The 23359-nt window shown below is 43.8% G+C and overlaps 1 long non-coding RNA gene across 1 annotated transcript; it reads right to left on the reverse strand.

The window, feature by feature from the left end:
* Positions 1–3388: 3388 nt before the first annotated feature.
* Positions 3389–19684, reverse strand: LOC130362629 (uncharacterized). Its single transcript, XR_008891497.1, has 3 exons — positions 19547–19684; positions 13641–13710; positions 3389–3511 (listed from the first exon to the last, which is right to left on the reverse strand). It is a non-coding gene; the product is annotated as an uncharacterized LOC130362629 (long non-coding RNA).
* Between the last annotated feature and the right edge of the window lie 3675 nt (positions 19685–23359).

Below are 23359 nucleotides of genomic sequence, written 5' to 3' on the forward strand. Positions count from 1 at the left end.
ACAGGTTTTGATAAATCTCCCCCTATATGTGAAGGGGGAGGGGGGGGACTCCTGAATGACACATGCTGGGAGTTGTAGTCCCTGTTGTGTGTGTGTGTGTGTGTGTGTGTATGCAAACAGACTTTGGGCATGCTGGGAGTTGTAGATTTGCAACAGCTGGAGGTACACTGGTTGGGAAACACTGTTCTAGCCTATTCAGCATACACATCATGTTACACCAGTGTTTACCAACCAGTGTGCCTCTAGCTGTTGCAAAACTACAACTTCTAGCATGCCCAAAGGCTGTTCGGGCATGCTGGGAGTTGTAGTTTTGCAACACCTGGAGGCACCCTGGTTGGGAAACACTGGTGTATGCCCTACAGAGGTGTGGTGAACTACAACCCACAGAGACTACAGAGGCAGCATGCTGGTGTTATACCACAGACTGAAGACTCCTGAATGACACATGCTGGGAGTTGTAGTCCCTTTTGTGTGTGTATGACAGTGTATCCCAACCAAGGCTGATTATATTAGTGTGCTGTGTATAAGGGGGCTGACCCGGGAACATAGTAGGGTGGGTAAAGGGCGGAACAAACAAACAAAAAAAAAAGGGGCCGCCCCAAACCAGTAAGCACAGCAAGAAACAGGAAATAGAAGCAAAGATAGGAAAACAAAGTGGGGATAAAAAGACAACAAAGAACGAAAATAGAGTAGGCTAAACAACAAGAATAGAAATGAAACAAAACAAATAGGGTAAGTCAAAAACGGAAAAACACGTTGACCACCGGAGTACCCCTTTAAGTACCAGAAACAAGTGATTCTAAGAATGTTTTTTGTGACTCTTTGTAAGTTGTAAATTTTTTTATACATTCAGCAATTTTTGGGGAAAAACTAAAAAGTTTTGTAACCATAGGTCTCAGATATAAAGGAGTACCTAGTGGATTTTGGGGCCTCCTTTTATTTGCGATATTTTGCGGACATCACATCAAGTTGCAGATGCCTTGGCATGCCAAACATTTTTGTGAGACAAGTTGACTCATTGGTACTGTTCTGGGGTACAGGTGAGAAGGTACAAATGAAAAATAGGTATTGTGATGTTTTTCTAATTTATTTTTCCTAACTTGTTAAGGACATCAGGATTTTACATAATTTTTTACTCCTCGTCGTCTAATAGCTATTGTTCTTTTAGTTTTTCACCTACAGACCCTTATGAGGGCTTGTTTTTTTGTGACACCAATAGTACTTTGCAAGGACTTTACTAATTTTACCACAAACTGAAACAAAAAAAATTATTTGTAAGGCAAAATTGAAAAAAAAATGCCATTTTGCAACTTCCGTTTCTACTTAGTGCACTTTTTAGTAAAAATTACACATTCTTTTTATTATTATTTATTCTGTAGGTCCATGCAGTTAAAAGGATACCTTATTTATATAGTTTTTTTTATTTTACCAGTTTAAAAAATTATAAATTTTTCTACGAAAATTAGTATGCTTAAAACTGTCCTCTTCTGACTCCTATAATGCTTTTATTTTTACATAAACAGGGTTATATGAGGGCTCATTTTCTGCGCTGTGAATGTACACTCAGAAACTATGTACAAGGAGCGCTCCGTGCCGAGCCAGAGCTCCAGCTTACACTATAATATACTGTACATATTGTGATTCTTATTGCCAATATAATATAATATTCACTGTGGTGGCTTGGTGCTGTCCAGGCCTCCTGAGTTATCCCAATGTGTCCCCCAATGCTGTCCGCGGCCAGGGCAACATCTGGATTGACAGGTTCTCTCCCTAACTACAGCTGCGCTGGAGGACTCGGTCTGCATTAATGCCAAGCACCATTCAATCCTACTGAATATACAAAATATACTGTCTAATAACATTACTATTGTTACTTATGGTTGTAATGGTCATTTCAATCAGAACTTTCACTGCTTTAAGTCGGCTTGCTATTATTCTAATTACAAGATGTAAATGTATATGTTTGAATGACAGCTCTGTATGTTTCCGGCCTGAATGTGACGTCATTCTTCTGTGAACACTCCCACGCTTTTTCAAAATACTTAAGGCTCTGCAACAGTACGACACCCCAGACCTGACAAAGCAAGGGCCTCCCTCGCGAAACGCTTTTTATTGCACATGTTTTTATTGTATTTCTATCAATAAACTTATTTGGACTTACATCTGCTGCCCTCTGTGCATCTATAATAGGACAGCTCCTCCTAGGCACCAGATCGCGATCCTAACAAGTGAGTGGAATACTCTGAACTTCACTCCATATATTCTATTGACTGTGTGGTTACACAGTCAATTGCATACACTGAACAATGTTGTGCATTGTGCATGGCATTGATCAGTGTTATCTGCACTCTATTACTACAGGCTGCCAGCAGTGTTGGAGCGCTGATCAGACCAGACAGCAAAGGTAAGGGGGGGTAGTCTTTAATTTTGAGGGAATCAGTTAACGTTTGTTCTGGTAACATTTTGGGTTGATATGGCTTTCTTTTTATTAATATTTTAGGGAGGAAGCATTAACTAAAAGAAAAAAAAATGTAGTTTTGACTAGTTTTTTATTTACTATTATTTAGGGTGTTCACCATATTATATAATTGACATGTCCTTTTTATCCTGCAGTTTCGTATGATTTTAGTGATACCTAACTTTTGTCCTTTTTTCAATAGTTTATTATATTTATAGTTTAAAAACTATTATTAAAAAAAGTGTGTTTGTGCATCAATATATTCTGAGGGCTGTATTTTTCTTTTTAAACCAACAGAATTGTGTGTGGGCTAATTTTTTGTGGAAGAGTTGACGTTTTTAGTGTTACTACTTTTGGATATATGTGAGGATTTTTTATTTCTTTTTTTTTAGAGGTGGATTTAACAAAAAGTAGTTTTTCTGGCATCTCTATGCTATGACATTACTCTGTGAATTATCATACTATTCTGTTCTCACTGTGTGCAATAATAATACTATATTGTGGCATTATTTTGACATCCCTGTGCACATTAGAATTCTGGTAGAAGATAACAACTGTGCCAAAGAGAAAAGCTTTGACAATGGAATTCCACATATCTGATACTAGTAGGACTGACTTTGGAATCATTCATACAGTTATGTTGAGATCAATAACTTTAATCAATGATTCCAGGCCCTGAGACATTTGAAGCAGTGACAGTGTGCTGTGCATCATAATAAACACCACCTAGATATTTTGCCTTTGCAGGGTGTAAAAAAAAATTCGGCTGAACTGTCCCACAAAATAACATATGAAAGGATGAAAGGATGAATGGTTGAGATATTATACGGTTGTAATAAAAAATATCCGTAGGAAAAGACGGCAGCACACAAAAGTATATCAATCCAGGTGAAGTTTATTTCATCCCCAGGCACAATTCAAAGGTGCTACGTTTCAACGATCTCACATCATCTTCCTCAAGCTTGTTTGGGGATCTCTAACCAAGGCCCAGATGATGGTGTGCACCGACTGATGATTTTCATGTTTCTTGGATGTGCTGTTCTTTCCTTTCTTCTGTAATAAAAAATTGAAATAGAATCATGTAACGAGAACAGTGTGTATTGCATGAATGGCATGTTGGCAGCAGTATTTTAGCAACAGCTGGAGGCAACAGTGCTTTAACACAGTGTTTTACAAACACTCTACATTCAGCCGTTGCAAAACTACAACAAATGCCGGGACAACTTTTCTGCCATTATGGTGGCACATCCCTTGTTGACCATTTTATTGGGGCGAGAACCCACCAGTCATGAACGTAGTCTACTGAATTAGTAAATTAATTGCACTCCTCCCTGCTGCGCTATCGGCAACAGATGCATGTGGCTGTGTCCATGTCAGGAACTATCCAGAGTTGAAGCAAATACCCATAGCAAACCTCTCCTACTCTGGAAAGTTCCTGACATGGACAGAGGTGTCAGCAAAGAGCACTGTTGTCAGACTGCAAAGAACTACACAACTTTTTCTGTAGTAAATAGTAGCTGATAAGTACTGGAAGGGTTAAGATTTTTGGATAGAAGTCATTTAAATTCTGTATAACTTTCTGGCACCAGTTGATTTGATTTTTTTCCCCACTGGAGTACCCCTTTAAGCCTTTTTCCATGTCAGTTGTACCCAGTGTTTTCCCATTTAGTGTGTAATCCCAGCCTGGATTTGCTTTCTTGCCATGTGTATAAGTTTTTATTGCCTTGTTGCATTAGCATACTGGTATCCAATAAAGTAGGTGGGGATGAGCGAATTGAATCTGACGAATCTGAATTTGTTAAGAATTTCAGGAAAAATTTGATTTGCAACGAATGCGAATATCGCTTCATTAAACTCCATTTAGTGCTGTCCAGGCTCCAAGGCATCTAAAATGGTGGATACACATGTGAGGACATGGGGCAAGGAATCCTGGGAAGGCGGGTAGGCAAGATGACCCTTAACAACATGCAGCATGCAGCCTATCAGCAGCCAGCCACTCTTATGATGTCACAGCCCCATATAATCGGCAGCCATCTTGTGGTCAGTCACGTCAGCCTTTTATTGCAGAGAGAGAGAGAGAGAAAGGGGGACAGACAGCAGTGTGTGTTGCACAGAAAAGCATTTTTACAGCAGCGATTTACCTCCCAGTCACATCAGCGTTCTTTTGTAGAGGGACAGAGAGCAGTGTGTTGCACAGAAAAGCTTTTTTACAGCAATGATTTACCTCAAGCCCAAATCCAGCCTAGAAGCACAGATAGGAAAGGGAATGAGATTGATAGAGAGAAGTGCAATTTTTGGTGTAGTATACAGCACTGGTGTGTACAACAACTGAAAAGCTAATAGGAGCCAGCCAGTTAGGGTGAGCAGAGCACTAAAAGCATATTGTCCTCCCCTCATAAGTGCATACCACATACGTACATCTAAGTGGCGTACCATTTTGTTCCTATTAACCCCTTAACGACGCAGGACGTATATTTACGTCCTGCGCGGGCTCCCGCGATATGAAGCGGGATCGCGCCGCGATCCCGCATCATATCGCATCGGTCCCGGCGCTAATCAACGGCCGGGACCCGCGGCTAATACCACACATCGCCGATCGTGGCGATGTGCGGTATTAACCCTTTAGAAGCGGCGGTCAAAGCTGACCGCCGCTTCTAAAGTGAAAGTGAAAGTGACCCGGCTGCTCAGTCGGGCTGTTCGGGACCGCCGCGGTGAAATCGCGGCGTCCCGAACAGCTGATCGGACACCGGGAGGGCTCTTACCTGCCTCCCCGGTGTCCGATCGACGAATGACTGCTCCGTGCCTGAGATCCAGGCAGGAGCAGTCAAGCGCCGATAATGCTGATCACAGGCGTGTTAATGCACGCCAGTGATCAGCATTAGAGATCAGTGTGTGCAGTGTTATAGGTCCCTATGGGACCTATAACACTGCAAAAAAAATGTAAAAAAAAAGTGTTAATAAAGGTCATTTAACCCCTTCCCTAATAAAAGTTTGAATCACCCCCCTTTTCCCATAAAAAAAATAAAACAGTGTAAAAAAAATAAAAAATAAACATATGTGGTATCGCCGCGTGCGTAAATGTCCGAACTATAAAAATATATCATTAATTAAGCAGTACGGTCAATGGCGTACGCGCAAAAAAATTCCAAAGTCCAAAAAAGCGTATTTTGGTCACTTTTTATATCATTAAAAAATGAATAAAAAGTGATCAAAAAGTCCGATCAAAACAAAAATCATACCGATAAAAACTTCAGATCATGGCGCAAAAAATGAGTCCTCATACCACCCCATACGTTGAAAAATAAAAAAGTTATAGGGGTCAGAATATGACATTTTTAAACGTATAAATTTTCCTGCATGTAGTTATGATTTTTTCCAGAAGTGCGACAAAATCAAACCTATATAAGTAGGGTATCATTTTAACCGTATGGACCTACAGAATAATTATAAGGTGTAATTTTTACCGAAATATGCACTGCGTAGAAACGAAAGCCCCCAAAAGTTACAAAATGGCGTTTTTTTTTCGATTTTGTCGCACAATGATTTTTTTTTCCGTTTCGCCGTGCATTTTTGGGTAAAATGACTAATGTCACTGCAAAGTAGAATTGGCGACGCAAAAAATAAGCCATAATATGGATTTTTAGGTGGAAAATTGAAAGGGTTATGATTTTTAAAAGGTAAGGAGGAAAAAACAAAAGTGCAAAAACGGAAAAACCCTGAGTCCTTAAGGGGTTAAAGTGTTAAGGGCCTAGATACTGTGAAAGGCCAGCCAAAAGTACACACCTGCTGGTGTTGTAGACAAATATTGTTTTAAGCGTAGTGAAGTGCATTGTACTCCCCTCATATACGCACTAAGTATGTCAAGCAGAGAAGTGCCAGGACGTGCACAGAGGAGTGGCAGAGGCCGAAATTCATCAGGCAGGGGTCGCAGCATACTAGGGGCGAGTGGCAGCATGAGTTGCAGCGAGAGGCCTGAGCTCCCGGTAGCAGCTAGCGGTCGTATCTCGACCAGCAACCCATCTGCCATCATTGATTGGTTAACACGTTCAATCACTTCATCACACGTGACATCTCACACCCCCAGTCAACGGGTTCCTCAGACACAAACCTCAGTCGTCATGGCCCGGGAGCAGTCTCTGTCCTCCCATTGCCTCTGTCCTATGCTGTTCCGTCCCCACAGAAGTTTCTTATTCTGTGGGTTCAGCTCCACTATTAGTGAGGGCGATCTACTAGAGGACAGTCAGCAGCTACTGCCCAGCCAAGAAGTGGAGGAGACATCTGCCGCTTCCTCTGCTAGGCGGGCAAGTAGTGTTGAGGAGAGTGCTGTGGGAGGTGGTATTGCGAGCATTTAGGCTCCTGAAGCAGACACTTTTGAGGAACCTGAGAAGGACATCAGTGACGTGAAGACACAACTCGATGATTACACTTGGGAGCCGGTGCAGAAGGGGCTTCATCATCATCAGGAGAAAAGGGTTGCAGGTTGCCAGTGAGGCAGCAGCTGAGCCAGGAAGGTGGTAGCATGGTTGGCATTCAGCATGGAGGCAAAAGTGGAAAGTCTGAAGCCAAACGTGCCCAGCGTAGACCACCTGCTTCACAGCAGCCTACCTTCCCTGGAATGGTAGTGGAAAGAGGGGTTCCTGGAGTCGGTGGCAGTAGCAGTCAATTAGAGTGGACTGTTGGTTGGAAAATCAGCTACTCAGCGGCAGTTTTTCATCAAGCATCCGGAGGATGTTAACCTGGCCACAAGCAAGATGTGTTGGCAGAAGGTGAAGCGTGGCCAGGGTCCCAATGTTGGCACCACGGTTCTGGGTCAACATTTGCAGCATCACCATAAAGCGGCCTGGGAGAACCGTGGCTCTGATGTGGTGGTCCAGGCTGCTGCATCACCCAGTGGCATGCCGCTCCCAGTCTCAGCCAGCCAAGGCTCCACCACCTCAGCCGAAGGAAGCTGTGTGTCATACCCATCTTTTGTCGCTCCAGATACTCTTGCTCCTCCTACTTTGAGTCAGTGATTCCGCCAGCAATCCATCAGCGAAGCCATGTCCAACAGTATGCGCCCACAACAGTGTGCACCCGCTCATCCTACGGCGCAGAAGCTGAATGTGCTCCTGTCCAAGTTGCAGGTGCTGCAGTCCCTCCCTTTACAAGGGGTGGACTCTGCACCTTTCAGAGAACTGATGGCTTGTGCCGAGCCGAGGTGGAGAGTCCCAAGGCATCATTTCTTTGTGAAGAAGGCAGTACCAGCCCTGCACAGTTTTGTGGAACAGAAGGTGGACCAGTCCTTCAGCCTGTCGGCGTGTACCAAAGTGCACGGCAGCACCGACGTGTGGAGCTGTAACTACGGTCAGGGACAATACATGTCCTTTATGGCCCACTGGGTGAATGTGGTTCCTGCACAGCCAGAACAGCAACTTGGATAGGCCACGCCACTTCCGCCTCCATGGTCTCAGGCCATTGGTACTGTGACAGTTAGGAACTCCGCCTCCTCATCCTCCACCGTGTCCTCAGCCTCCACTGCATGGACAAGTTTCAGTGCCCCTCCAGCATACCATGTGTGCAGGGCACTACACTGTTCTTCACTTGGTTTGCCTTGGCGAACGGTGTCATACAGGGGAGGAACTGCTAAGAGTCATTCATCAAGAAATCGAATCATGGCTTACTCCATGAAAACTGGAAATGTGAACCATGGTGACTGACAATGGCGAGAACATCTTGTCTGCGCTGCAAAAAGGAAGCCTGAGACATGTGCCCTGTATGGCACACGAGTTCAATCTGGTTGTCAAGCGGTTCCTGAAGTGTTTCCCCCATCTGCAAGACAACCTAACAATGGGAAGGAAACTTTGCATGTACTTCAGCCACTCGTACACCACAAAGCACACCCTCCTTGAGCTGCAGCGTAGGAACGGCACTCCCCAACATAGTCTGATTTGCGATGTTTCCACACATTGGAATTCCACCCTCCATATGTTGGATCGACTATACGAACAGAGAAAAGCCATCATGTGTTCTCCTCATGCTGATGCCAGCTCAAACATCTCTCGTACTGCCACCATATGTTCTCCTCATGCTGCTGCCACCTCCAGACTGTGTCATTCAGCCACTATATGTTCTCCTCATGCTTCTGCAAACTCCAGGCTGTGTCATTCAGCCACTAAATGCTGCTGCCAACTCCAGGCTATGTCATTCAGCCACTATGTGGTCTCCTCATGCTGTCGCCAACTCCAGGCTGCGTCATTCAGCCACTATATGGTCTCCTCACACTTTCGCCACATCCAGGTTGTGTCATTCAGCCACTACATGGTCTCCTCATGCTGCTGCCACCTCCATGCTGTGTCATTCAACCACTATATGATCTCCTTATGCGTCCGCCACCTCCACACTGTGTCATTCAGCCACTATATGGTCACCTCATACTTCCACCACCTCCAGGCTGTGTCATTCAGCCACTATATGGTCTCCTCATGCTGCCGCCACCTCTACGCTGTATCATTCAGCCACTATATGTTCTCCTCATGCTGCCGCAAACTCCAGGCTGCGTCATTCAGCCACTATATGCTGCCACACATCCAGGCTGTGTCATTCAGCCACTATATGGTCTCCTCATGCTGCCACCACCTCCCCACTGTGTCATTTAGCCACTATATGGTCTCCCCATGCTTCCACCACCTCCAAGCTGTGTCATTCAGCCACTATATATTCTCCTCATGCTGCCGCAAACTCCAGGCTGTGTCATTCAGCCACTATATATTCTCCTCATGCTGCCGCAAACTCCAGGCTGTGTCATTCAGCCACTATATGGTCTTCTCATACTGATGACACCTCCAGGCTCTGTCATTGTGCTGCTCTGCTACAGTGATTCTATTAGTGATTCCTCTGATCTGCATGTTATAATGAATAACAGTATTATTTCACTAACCCAGCACACAACATATGCGTGTTACAGCAAGGCAAAGTGTTCTACACCCCTATTAAGGCTCTCTGTAGGCTAGAAATAGCCGTTTTCAATAGCGAAGATTCGGTGAATGGGCAGAATAAAAATTTTCAAAAAGTAGGCCATCCTCAAGGTGTTTATACAAATTAAATGTATGTTGTGTATAGCATGGAGGAATGTGATGCAAGGAATCAATGTATTTTTGAATGGAATTATTATGATAAAAGCAAATTAAAGAAAGAGATCTTACAACCGCAGGGCCCATCGGGCTATATTATCCAAACTGGAAGTAGGGGTTAATAAAACAATAGTTCTTACAGTTAAAGGCAAAGTGTTCTACACCTCTATTAAGGCTCTTTGTGGGCCAGAAATAGCCTTTTTTAATAGCGAAGATTTGGAGAATGGGCAGAATCAAATTTTTCAAAAAGTAGGCCATCCTCAAGGTGTTCATATAAATTAAATGTATGTTGTGTATAACATAGAGGAAAAGGATGCTAGGAATCAATGTATTTTTGAATGGAATTATTGTGATAAAAGCAAATTAAAGAAAGAGATCTTACAACCGCAGGGCCCATTGCGCTATATTATCCAAACTGGAAGTAGGGGTTAATAAAACAATAGTTCTTACAGTTAAAGGTGAAAACACATATTAGTAAATAAGTCAATAAATCTGTCATCTAGTTGATACAAAGTGGCTCCCTGTGAGAGACGCAAGTAAGAAACACAAGAATTCATCAAATCGATTGCATAGAACTCCTGCGGAGCTATTCATTGTATGTGATCAATTCATAAATCCTAGTCCATCAAATACAGTCTATATATAAACTCATAAAAAGTCAAAATTAACATTCATCAAATTAGAGTTCATCAAATCAGTATCCATATAAAATTCAAACAATTGCACAGTGTGTCGCTTAGTGAAACATGCCAAACCTATTCTTTAGTCAAATTTCTATATTCAAATGGAGTTGGATTTGGTGCTCCATTAATATATTCTGTGATGGAAAAAAATATTTATAATGCTGACAAGAAATGCTCAGTCTATAATTTTAATGATAGGTTTAAACCCTTAAGGATCACGGTTTTGTTCATTTTTGCACTTTCATTTTTTCCTCCTCACCTTCTATAATTCATAACCCTTTCAATTTTCCACCAACAGACCCACATGAGGGCTTTTTTTTTTTTTTGCACCACCAATTGTACTTTGTAATACCATCAATTATTTCACCACAAATCTATGGCAAAACCAGAAAAAAAATGTTTGTGGGGCAAAATTGAAAAAAAAAAAAAAGCCATTTTGTAACTTTTGGGGGCTTCCGATTCTATGCAATGCACTTTTCGGTAAAAGGATGACACCTTATTTTTATTCTGTAGGTCAATAAGATTAAATTGATACCCAACTTATATAGGTTCGATTTTGATTTTGTTTTACTTCTGTCAAAAAACTTTTTGCACCAAAATTAGTAAGTTTAATATGTCCTCTTCTGTCCTCTATAATTTTTTTTATTTTTCGGTATATGGGTATGTATGAGGGCTCTTTTTTTGCACTGTGATCTGTAGTTTTTATTGGTATCATTTATGTTTTGATGGGACTTTTTGATCGTTTTTTATAATTTTTTTAGGGTACACAAAGTGAACAAAAATACGCAATTTGGGATTTTGATAGTTTTTATTTTACATAAACGCCATTGACCATGCAGTTTAATTAACATCATATTTTTATAGTTCAGACGTTTAGGAATTCAGTGATACCACATATGTTTATTTTTGTTTACATTTTTTTTATGGGAAAAGGGGGTGATTCAAACTTTTATTAGGAATGGGGTTAATTCACATTTATTAACTTTTTTTTTAACTCTTTTTACACTATTTTATAGTCTCCATAGGGGACTATTACAAGCAATCCTTGGATTGCATACACTGTTCAACGCTATGCCATAGCATAGTGTTGATCAGTGTTATCGGTGCTCGATAGCTCCAGGCTGCTGAGGCCTCCTGGAGCATCCTAGCAACAATCGGATGGCGAGGAGGCAGGTAAGGGACAGTTTTACCGCAATGGTCCCGAACAACTCTGCTGAGCTGCCGGGACAGTTTTTTTTTTTTTTTTTTGACATTGCAATCAACTTCAATCACAGCTTTAAAGGGGTTAATTCCAGGCATCACCATGAGTGGTGATGACCGGTATTAGCTACGGGTCAGTTCCCTCGTCATAGAAGGGGAGCGGGACGAGGGCGTACAGGTACGCCCTTCAACCTTAAAGGGGTTATCCACCATAAGTTGATTTAGTGCGTACCTGCCAGGTATGCATAGGAAGGATCTGCACTTGTCTTGGGGCTAAATGGCTATGTTGTGAGATTACCATAACACTGTGGCTATCTTAATGTGAACTGGTATTTCCTGTTTGAGTTTCCTTCTTTGCCTACACATCCCATAATTCCATTTTCCTCCCTCCCACACATCAGCCACTCCACCTATTGAAACTGTCAATCAGGGAGCCTACAGCTGTTGCAAAAATACAATTAGTTGCAGATTGATCTCTCTCCCACCAAGCAATCGCTCCACCCATTGAAGCAGACAGGCTCCCTGTCATCAGCTGACTAGTGATGTCAGGTCTCGGCCACATTGCAACCTGGGAAAAATCTGAGACCAAAGTCATTTTGTATGCTGTTAAAAATAAGTATTGGGGTGAAAATCACATAAGAATTGTGAGTCCAACATCACACACAGGTACAGACACTATATTATGAACTACACTAACTTTACAGCTCCTGTAGCATAGTCAAATAAAATAATGCCTCTTTAAGGTGTTAATTTGAACAATGAGAGACAGAATAACAACAAATCCTGAAAACCCTTTTCAAATAAGTCATGAATTGATCAATCTGCAATATTTCTGGTTCCGAGTTGTCTTTTATACAGGTAATGGGCTCAGATTAGGATCACTCTCTTAAAGGGAGTGCTCCTAATCTCAGTTTATTACCTATGTAAAAGACACCTGTCAACAAAAGCAGCCAATTAAATAGATTTCAAACTACACTATTGCCAAGACCAAAGAGCTGTCAAATAATATCAGGGACAAGATTGTAGACCTACACAAGGCTGGAATGGGCTACAAGACCATCACCAAGGAGCTTGGTGAGAAGTATACAACAGTTAGTGATAATATTCACAAATGGAAGAAATACAAAGTAACTGTCAATCTCCCTGACACAGGGGCTCCATATAAGATCTCATCTCATGGAGTTTCAGTGACCATGAGAACATTGGGAAATCAACCCAGAACTACACAGGAAGATCTTGTCAATGATCTAAAGACCATAGTCACCAAGAAAACAATTGGTAACACAATATGCCATTAAGGAATGAATTCCTGTAGTTCCCACAAGGTCCCCCCCACTTAAGAAATCACATGTACAGCACTGTCTGAAGTCTGCCAATGAACATCTGAATGATTCAGAAGGATGTGATGGAGCACTGTCCTTCATTAAAAATCATAAAAGATACAGACTTTTTTCTGTACTATTGCTTTGAGAAAGAATCTTTTAAGAACTGTCAGTAGGTTTGGGAGTTGTTTTTGCGTCCCTTTTCAACCCAAAAAGATCCAACTAGCTCATCTTTGTTAATACCAGCCGATGCCAGTATCCCCCACCCCCTTGCAATGGATTTCTCCACAGGAGTTCTATGTAATTAATTTGATAAATATTTGTGTTTCATAATTGATTCTTTCTTACAGAGAGCCACTTTGTATGAACTGTATGTTACATTTATTGATCCCCTCCCATAGACTTGCATTGAGGGGCTGGGGCGTGAATTCAAGAGGGGGGTGGGGCGATGACGTCACAAGCTCCCGGTACCGGCTCCAGGGTTCGGAACAGTTTGTTTCAAGCGCTGAGCAGCGGAGTACCCCTTTAAGTACCGGGACATCAAGGTGTACCTGTACGCCCTGTGTCCTTGACAGGTTAAATATATATATATATATATATATATATATATAGTTGGCTGTCAGATATACTTTGACAGACTTTTTAAACTCATCTTTGGTTTACTTTTATCTTAATATATTCTATGTCTTTGCAGGTCTATTCAATCAATTTGACATACTGTATATTTAATTGCCTACCTGCACATGCGCCGGAAGAGGCCGCAGATTTGTCGCTGAGCCACGGAAGAAACAGGAAGAAAATATTTGCCTCGGACGTCAGAGGATAGGAAGGACAGAAGTAAGAACACACCCCCCGACATCCCACTTACCGAACACAACATGGCGGAGGCTGAGGTTACACAGCAAGCCACTGGAAGAAAAAGGGGCCAGCTTCCGGATCTTCACAAAAGGTAAGAAAATACATATATCCATAATCACAACACACATAAAAAAAAACACATACTTATACACACATAACACACAATTATAATAACAAAAAACAGTATAAACAAGGGAGAACCCCTTTAATCCCTTACTTAAATAAGAAATGCATTCATATCAGTAAAATATCAGTAAAAAATGCAATTGTTTTGCTCAGAAACCATATATGCTATACAGATATGGATACAATTGTTGATACTCTTCTGGTGAAAACAAAAAGTCATCGACTTCACTGTTGTCGAAGTCATGCTCTCTTCATACAGCTCTATGGGGGAGGCATGTATGCAGGAACGCTGCATCTCCCCCTCCCATAAAGATACATGAAGTGGACGTGTTGGCTGTGGCATTGTGCTGTGGCAGAGCCGGTGCTAAGACACTATGGGATAAGTGTCTAGGGCTACAGATCGCCTTTAACTTAAAATTAATTGATGAAGATCAGACATTGCCTTTAAATTGTGGTTCAACAGAATCATGTTGAAAAACAAAATAATTGAACTGTTCTGGACAAAAATTATGGTACCCTAAGCTTAATATTTGTGGCAGTCGCTGCAGTCAAGTGATTTCTGTAACTCTCATTGAGACTTCTACTCTTGTCTCCCGGTATCTTGGCTCACTCCTCATAAGATACTGCTTCAGCTGTCTCGGGTGTGAAGGTGTCTTCTCCAGATGTTCAATAGGATTCATTATCCTGTTGGAGGACTTGCTACTGAGACCAAGCTTCCTGACACTGGGCAGCATATTTCACTGCAGAATGCTTTTATAGTCATTGTACCCTGTACAGTATTAGGACACTCTGTGCCAAATGCAGCAAAGCAGCCCCAAAACATAACTGAGCCTCCTTCTCTATGTTTCACAGTAGGTACAGTGCTTAATTTCTGCATCTGCGTACATAGAGCTGATATGACTTGTCAAATAGCTCCACTTTTGTCTCATCTGTCCAAAGGACAAGCCACAAAGCTTCTGGCAGGATGTTCTTTGGGAGATGACACAAAACTGGAGCTTTTTTGAGTAGAAGTCTCACTCAGGTTAAGTATCGACTTTTTTTTCTGGCCCATAAAAATGCCTTTGAGGCGAAATTGCATTTTTGGTCTCTTTGTACGGTACCAAAAAAAAAAAAAAAAAGATGCAGTAGGGATGGAAAAAATTGTATTTAACAAAATTTATATTTTTTTATAACAACATTTTTATTAATTTTTACACAGAGATCAATTTATGTGGGCGGGCAGGGACCTAAAAATGTAGCCGACAATAATAAAAATGTAGAAAGGGGCCATTTAAATGTAAAAATAAGATATTTTTTATAACTAATTTTGTTAAACTTTTTTTAGTAATGGATTTTAAGCGGAGAAAACAGACATGATTGCACATCTACATTTTGTATATTGATCTAATTGCTTCTCAGCTTAAATTCCAAAACTAACATGTTGTTAGTATACATTTTGATCAAAAGGTACAAGCCCACTCGCCACGTTAAGGCCACCGATTTAGAGTGGGCCCTAACATCTCTAGCATATAATGGCGTAGCACTGGGTGGCAACCACCGCTGCAACACCAGTGCCCACAGGGAGAACGACCCACTGGCAGAGTGGCCCCAATGCCACTCAAACCAGTCCCTGGGCCGCACCTCCCCACATACACAGTGCCACTGCAGCAATGGATGCCGCACAGCACCACACCAGTGGGAACAAGGTGCAAAAGCTCACTTACCATGTGCTCCAAGTCAGACTTGGAGGCTGCCAGAAATTAAAGGGCCCTGTGTAGCTACCTGCTACTTATATAGGGTTGGGCTGAGGGGGTGGGGCAGAGTGCAGACCAAGTGAAAGCAACATCAAAAAAAGGAGGGGATAGAAAACACAATGTGAATTCAGGTGGAGAAATCAGATATGGTCGCATTTCTACATTTTGTAATTTAATGCCATTTTATGCTGGGGACGTTAGGGATCCACTCTAAATAGGGGGCCTTGACGTGGCGAGTGGGCTTGTACCTTTTGATCAAAATGTATACTAACAACCTGTTCGTTTTTGAATTTATGCTGAGAAGCAGGTAGATCAAAATACAAAATGTAGACATGCGAATTCACATTGTGTTTTCTATCCCCTCTTTTTTTTGTTGGTTTCACCTGGTCTGCACTCTACCCCACCCCCTCAGCACAACCCTATATAAAGTAACAGGTAGCTACACAGGGCCCTTTCATTTCTGGCAGCCTCCTAGTCTGACTTGGAGCACATGGTAAGTGAGCTTTTACACCTTGTTCACACAGGTGGGGTGCTGTGCGGCGTCCATTGCTGCCGTGGCACCGTGTCTGTGGGGAGGCGCGGCCCTAGGACTGGTTTGAGTGGCATTAGGGCCGCTTTGCCAGTGGGTCATTCCCCCTGTGGGCACTGGTGTTGCGGTGGTGGTGGTCACCGCCCAGTGCTACGCCATTTTATGCTAGGGATGTTAGGGGCCCACTCTAAATAGGTGGCCTTGACGTGGCGAGTGGGCTTGTACCTTTTGATCAAAATGTATACTAACAACCTGTTAGTTTTTGAATTTATGCTGAGAAGCAAGTAGATCAAAATACAATATGTAGATGTGCGATCATGTCTGTTTTCTCTACCTGAATTCATATTTTAATAATGTGTTTAATAAAGTGTGTGTGTGTGTGTGTGAACTTTTTTTTCCTTTTTTTTCTTTGTTTTTCAAATTCCATGCTGGTATTAGTGGTACCAGTACAAATAGAAAGATCGCCCGGGTGTCACTACTGACACCCGATGCAATCGTCCTTTATATTGAAGAGATGTGGAGCGGCTTTCTCCTGCACTCGCATCTCTGCTCTGTACTTCAGGCCGGCCAGTGATTTGAATAGAATTCATATCACTGATTCATATTTTCTGCCCAGAGTGGGGATTGGCCGGATGGTGGCAGCCAATCACCACTCTGAGCAGGAAATATGAATCAGTGATGTGAATTTAGATTAACATCACTGGCCCACCAGAGTATAGTGAGGATGTGGAGCGTAGGAAAAAGCCTTAGAAGGATTAATAGACAGATCGCAACAGGTTTCAGAAGTGACACCCACTGTGATCTGTCTATTAATGCAGGTACTACAGCTCCCAGCATGGAGCAGAGTGTTCTCCATGTTGGGAGCAGTAGTGCCTGCAGTTACGGACAGATCACAGCAGGTGTCACTCCTGACACCCGCTGCGATTATCCTGTATAATGTATAGATGCGGGCAGCACAGCCTCTCTTCTCTGGTATCCTGCACTGTAGTATATGCCGTGTATATATATACACCTATTCATATTTCCCACAGAGAGTTGTGATTGGCTGGAACCATCTGGCCAATCATAGCTCTCTACAGGAAATTTGAATCTGTGATGTGAAGAACTTCACATTGCAGAATACAATGCCGGGGACCAGAGAAGAGCGGCTGTGCCGCCCTCTTCTATACATAGGAGGATCCCAATGGGTGTCAGAAGTGACACCAAGGGCGATCTGTCTATTAGTACAGGAACTACTACTCCCATCATGGAACAGTCTGTTCCATGTTGGGAGCAGTAGTACCACCTAAAAAATTTAAAAAATTAAGAAAAAAGTTAAAAACACACACTTTATTAAACACATTATTAAAATACATTACTAACAAAAAGTTTAGCAAAATGAATTACAAAAAATATATTATTTTTACATTTAAATGTCCCTTTTCTACATTTTTTTATATTGCCGGCTACATTTTTAGTTCCCTGACCACCCACATAAATTGATCCCTGTTTAAAAATTTATAAAAATTTTGTTGTAAAAAATATAAATTTTGTTAAATACTATATTTTTTTTAAACTGGTATCTCCATCCCTTTTTTGGATCGCTAAAACCGGTGCATTGCCGTAGAATGAGATTTGCCATAGAATGAGATGGTCCGCCTCCATCACATCCTATTGGCTCTCTCTTGTCACGTGACATATTTAAACGTCACGCATCGAAGCGCACAGCAGTGTCAGTTTGGCTATCACAGGGAGAGGATCTCCTCACCCTGTGATAGCTGAAGCTGTACGGAGCTCTCATGGCCTCTGTGGCCCGACAGAAGTTCACACATGTACGCAGCTCATACAGCTGCCTCATATACATTTACTGTTGATCCACAGCGCTATCGGGATCCCGATGCCCGATGGCGCTGTCATCAGTGTGCGTCCCCGCGAGCGCCCCACGCCCGCAGCTCTACTCCCCGTCCTCCGCCCCCCGCAGCTCTACTCCCCGTCCCGTTAACGCTCAGGGAGCGGGGAACAGAAAGTAGAGCATCGGGCGCAGGTCAAGTTATTCGCGTAGTGCTGCGCATGCGCAGTACTACTTTACCTGCGCCAGATGCTCTACTTTCTGTTCCCCGCTCCCTGAGCGTTAACGGGACGGGGAGTAGAGCTGCGGGGGACGGGGAGTACAGCTGCGGGCGTGGGGCGCTCGCGGGGACGCACACGGATGACAGCGCCATCGGGCGTAGGAATCCCCATAGCGCTGTGGATCGCTCCCTGAGCGTTCACAGGGGACGGGGAGTAGAGCTGTGGGGGACGGGGTGTAGAGCTGCGTAGGACGGGGAGAAGAGCTGCGGGGGACGGGGAGTAGAGCTGCGGGGGACGGGGAGTAGAGATGGGGGGGACGGGGTGTAGAGCTGCATAGGACGGGGAGAAGAGCTGCGGGGGATGGGGAGTAGAGCTGCGGGGGGCGGGGGACGGGGAGTACAGCTGCGGGGGACGGGGAGTAGAGCTGCGGGCGTGGGGCGCTCGCGGGGACGCACACTGATGACAGCGCCATCGGGCATAGGGATCCCGATAGCGCTGTGGATCAACAGTACATGTAATAATAGAGTAAGTGTATATGAGGCAGCCGTATGAGCTGCGTACATGTGTGAACTTCTGTCGAGCCACAGAGGCCATGAGAGCTCCGTACAGCTTCAGCTATCACAGGGAGAGGAGACCCTCTCCCTGTGATAGCCAAACTGACACTACTGTGCGCATCGATGCGTGACGTTTAAATATGTCACGTGACAAGAGTGAGCCAATAGGATGTGATGGAGGCGGACCATCTCATTCTATGGCAAATCTCATTCCACGGCAATGCACCGGCTGCAAAAATGCTAAAGTTCAAACCCACTTGGCATTTTTTGGGCCACAATTTCAGGGGCAAAACACCATAGGCTCAACATGCTGCTATTTTGAAAAGCTGCCAAGGAGCAAGAAAACACCAAAAAGGAGTGAAAAAAACGCCAAAAGAATTTAAAAATCACCAAACTGAAAAACGTAAAGTGGAATAGGAATTTTGTCTTGTCTCAATGATTTACAGCTAACATCTTGCCACAGCGTTTTGTCACTGAAAAAAAATGCCATTGGGCCATTTGGCATTTTTTGGGGGGCCAAACGCACACAAAAAAAAAAATAAAAACAAGTAGAAATGTAGCCTGAGAGTTACCAAAAACGCATGGTTGCAGTGACTGCCTCAAAAGGTTGTACAATAAAGTATTAGGTTTAGGGTACCATCATTTTTGTCCACAATTCAAAAGCAATATCTGATTTTATCTGTGAATTTTCAGTAAATCTTTTATTCATTATTACTTTTGTGAGTTTCAAGTCATTTCAAGGAGCATTGTGGGTTTTTCTGTCTCTAACAGAAGGGTACCAACAATTTTGTCATCATCATCATCATGCCTGTATGTCTAATGCATTTTGGCAAATGTTAAAGCTTAAAGTGGATGTAAGTTGTCCCTAAGGCAGAGGGGTGAAGGTGTTGCATTTCTCCCTTTTGAATAATTGGAAATCGGTTACAGGTGGTGCCACAGCAGTCAAACTCTTTGCTGGAATGGTCATCATAAAATAGGGAAAGCTTGATATTGTTCATGACAAGGAAACACTTTTTGGTAGCCACTAGGGGAAATGATCAAGGATATGTTGGCTGCGGGCGACGATCCGATGGAAGCCGGTAAGTTGCTTAGCAACATCTAGAGGGCTACAGTTTGAGACCACTATACAGTGGTCTCTACACTGTTGCCATCCAGATGTTGCAAAACTACAACTCCCAGCATGTCCAGACAGCTGTCATGCTGGGATTTGTAGTTTTACAACAGCTGGAGGGTCACAGTTTGGAGATCACTGTACACTGAACTGTGGCCCTCTAGATCTTGCAAAACTACAACTACCAGCATGCCCACATAGCAGTTTTCTGTCAGGGCATGCTGGGATTTGTAGTTTTGCAACATCTGGAGGTCCACAGTTTGGAAATCACTGTGCAGTGTTCTCTAAACTGTAGACCTCCAGATGTTGCAAAACTGCAAATCCCAGCATGCCCAAACAGCTGTCTCAGCATGCTGGGAGTTATAGTTACGTACCTCCAGCTGTTGCATAACTACATCTCCCAGCATGCACTTTGGCGATCAGTACATGCTGGGATTTGTAGTTTTGCAACAGCTGGAGGCACACTGGTTGGAAAATACTAAGTTAGGTAACAGAATCTAACTAAAGGTTTTCCAACCAGTGTGCCTCCAGCTGTTGCAAAAGTACAACTCCCAGCATACACGGTCTGTCAGTGCATGCTGGGAGTTGTAGTCTTGAAACTGCTGGTGGTCCGCCCCCCCTCCCCCCATGTGAATGTACAGGGTACATTCACACAGGCAGGTTTCCAGTAAGTTTCCTGCTTCAAGTATGAGCTGCAGCACAAACTCCAAGCGGTAAGCTCACTGTAACCACCAGTTCAAATGTACCCTAAAAACACTACACTACACTAACACATAATAAAGGGTAAAACACTACATATACACCCCCTTACACTGTCCCCCCTCCCCCCCAATAAAAATGAAAAACGTATTGTATGGCAGTGTTTCCAAAACGAAGCCTCCAGTTGTTGCAAAACAACAACTCCCAGCATTTCCGGACAGTCACTGACTGTCCAGACATGCTGGGAGTTTAGCAACAGCTGGAGGCACCCAGTTTGGGAATCACTGGCGTAGAATACCCCTATGTCCACCCCTGTGCAATCCCTAATTTAGTCCTCAAATGCGCATGGAGCTCTCTCACTTCGGAGCCCTGTCGTATTTCAAGGAAACAGTTTAGGGCCACATATGGGGTATTTCCGTTCTTGGGAGAAATTGCACTACAAATTTTGGGGGGCTTTTTCTCCTTTTACCCCCTATGAAAAGGAAAAGTTGGGGTCTACACCAGCCTGTTAGTGTAAAAAAAAATGTTTACACTAACATGCTGGTGTTGTCCTTTACCTTTTAAAAGGTAAAAGGAAAAAACGACCCTCAAAATTTGTAACACAATTTCTCCTGAGTACGGAATTACCCCTTATGTGGGCGCATAACAAGGCTCAGGAGTGAGAGCGCACTATGTACATTTAAGGCCTTAAATTGGTGATTTGCACAGGGGTGGCAGATTTTACAGCGATTCTGACATAAACTAAAAAAAAATACCCACATGTGACCCCATTTTGGAAATGACACCACTCACGGAATGTAACAAGGGGTATAGTGAGCCTTAACACCCCACAGGTCTTTGACGAATTTTCATTAACCCCTTCCCGCAGAATGTCATATATAAACGCCGGGTTGTGCAGTGCGTTCGCGCATCCCGGCGTTTATAAATGACATTCAGTTAACCCGGCGATGCGCAGCATCGCACGGGTTAACTGGCAGAAGTCCCGCTGTTTCCAGCAGGGGACAACTTCTGCTTCACCCCCAGGACCATCCATTGATGGTCTTGGTCAGCGATCACTGTGATTGGTCACTGTGGACCAATCACAGTGATCTGGGGTGAAAGTTCAGATCCCCCGCACTGCCCGCCCCTGGAAGTCGGGCAGAACGGGGGACGAAGGCTGCAGGGGCTCGCGGGGACCTGCGGCATTCGGGGGGAACACGTGGGGACCGGCGGACTTACCTGATCCAGCGGCGGGAACGAGGAGCAGCGCGGGACCGGCCACGTGGACGAGCAGCGACGGGTAAGTATGTGGTCCTCAGAGGCAGCAGTGAAGATCTTCACTGCTGCTTCTAGGAGTCTGAAAACTACAACTCCCAGCATGCCTAGACAGCCTTTGGCTGTCTGGGCATGCTGGGAGTTGTAGTTTTGCAACATCTGGAGGGGCCCCGTTTGGAGACCATTGTATAATGGTCTCCAATCTGTGCTCTTCCAGCTGTTGCAAAACTACAACTCCCAGCATGCACTGACTGTCCAGGCATGCTGGGAGTTTTAGTTCAGCAACATCTGGCCCTTCAGATGTTGCCGAACTACAACTCCCAGCATGCCCTTCAGCTGTCTGGGCATGCTGGGAGTTGTAGTTTTGCAACAACTGGAGACACACTGGTTGGGAAACATTGTTTCTAACTCAGTGTTTCCTAACCTGTGTGCCTCCAGCTGTTGCAAAACTATAACTCCCAGCATGCACTAACAGACCATGCATGCTGGGAGTTGTAGTTTTGCAACATCTGGAGGGCCCCAGTTTGGAGACCATTGTATAATGGTCTCCAATCTGTGCTCTTCCAGCTGTTGCAAAACTACAACTCCCAGTATGCACTGACTGTCCAGGCATGCTGGGAGTTTTAGTTCAGCAACATCTGGCCCTTCAGATGTTGCCGAACTACAACTCCCAGCATGCCCTTCAGCTGTCTGGGCATGCTGGGAGTTGTAGTTTTGCAACAACTGGAGACACACTGGTTAGGAAACATTGTCTGTTTCTAACTCAGTGTTTCCTAACCTGTGCGCCTCCAGCTGTTGCAAAACTATGACTCCAAGCATGCACTAACAGACCATGCATGCTGGGAGTTGTGGTTTTGCAACAGCTGGTGCACCCCCCCCCCCCTGTGAATGTACAGGGTACATTCACATGGGCGAGGCTTTTACAGTGGGTTTCTCGCATCTTGAGATGCAGCAAATTTTGCGCTGGGAAACTCGCTGTAATCCCCCGCCCATGTGACTGTACCCTAAAAACACTACACTACACTAACACAAAATAAAATAAAAAGTTAAAAACACTACATATACACATACCCCTACACAGCCCCCCTCCCCCAATAAGAACGTCCGGTACACCACTGTTTCCAAAGCAGAGCCTCCAGCTGTTGAAAAACAACAACTCCCAGTATTGCCGGACAGCCGTTGACTGTCCACGCATGCTGGGAGTTTTGCAACAGCTGGAGGCACCCTGTTTGGGAATCACTGGCGTAGAATACCCCTATGTCCACCCCTATGCAAATCCCTAATTTAGGCCTCAAATGCGCACGGCGCTCTCACTTTGGAGCCCTGTCGTATTTCAAGGAAACAGTTTAGGGCGACATATGGGGTATCGCCGTACTCGGGAGAAATTAAGTTACAAGGTTTGGGGGGCTTTTTCTTCTTTAACCCTTCATGAAAAGGAAATGTTGGGGTCTACACCAGAATGTTAGTGTAAAAAAATTAAATTTTTTACACTAACATGCTGATGTTGCCCTATACTTTACATTTTCACAAGAGGTAAAAGGGAAAAAAGCCCCCCAAAATTTGTAACAAAATTTCTCCCGACTACAGAGATACCCCATATGTGAGCGCAAAGTGCTCTGGGGGCGCACAACAAGGCCCAGAAGGGAGAGTGCGCCATGTACATTTGAGGTGATT

The sequence above is a fragment of the Hyla sarda genome, chromosome 1 (genome assembly GCF_029499605.1).
Source record: "Hyla sarda isolate aHylSar1 chromosome 1, aHylSar1.hap1, whole genome shotgun sequence".
NCBI classification, from domain to species: domain Eukaryota; kingdom Metazoa; phylum Chordata; class Amphibia; order Anura; family Hylidae; genus Hyla; species Hyla sarda.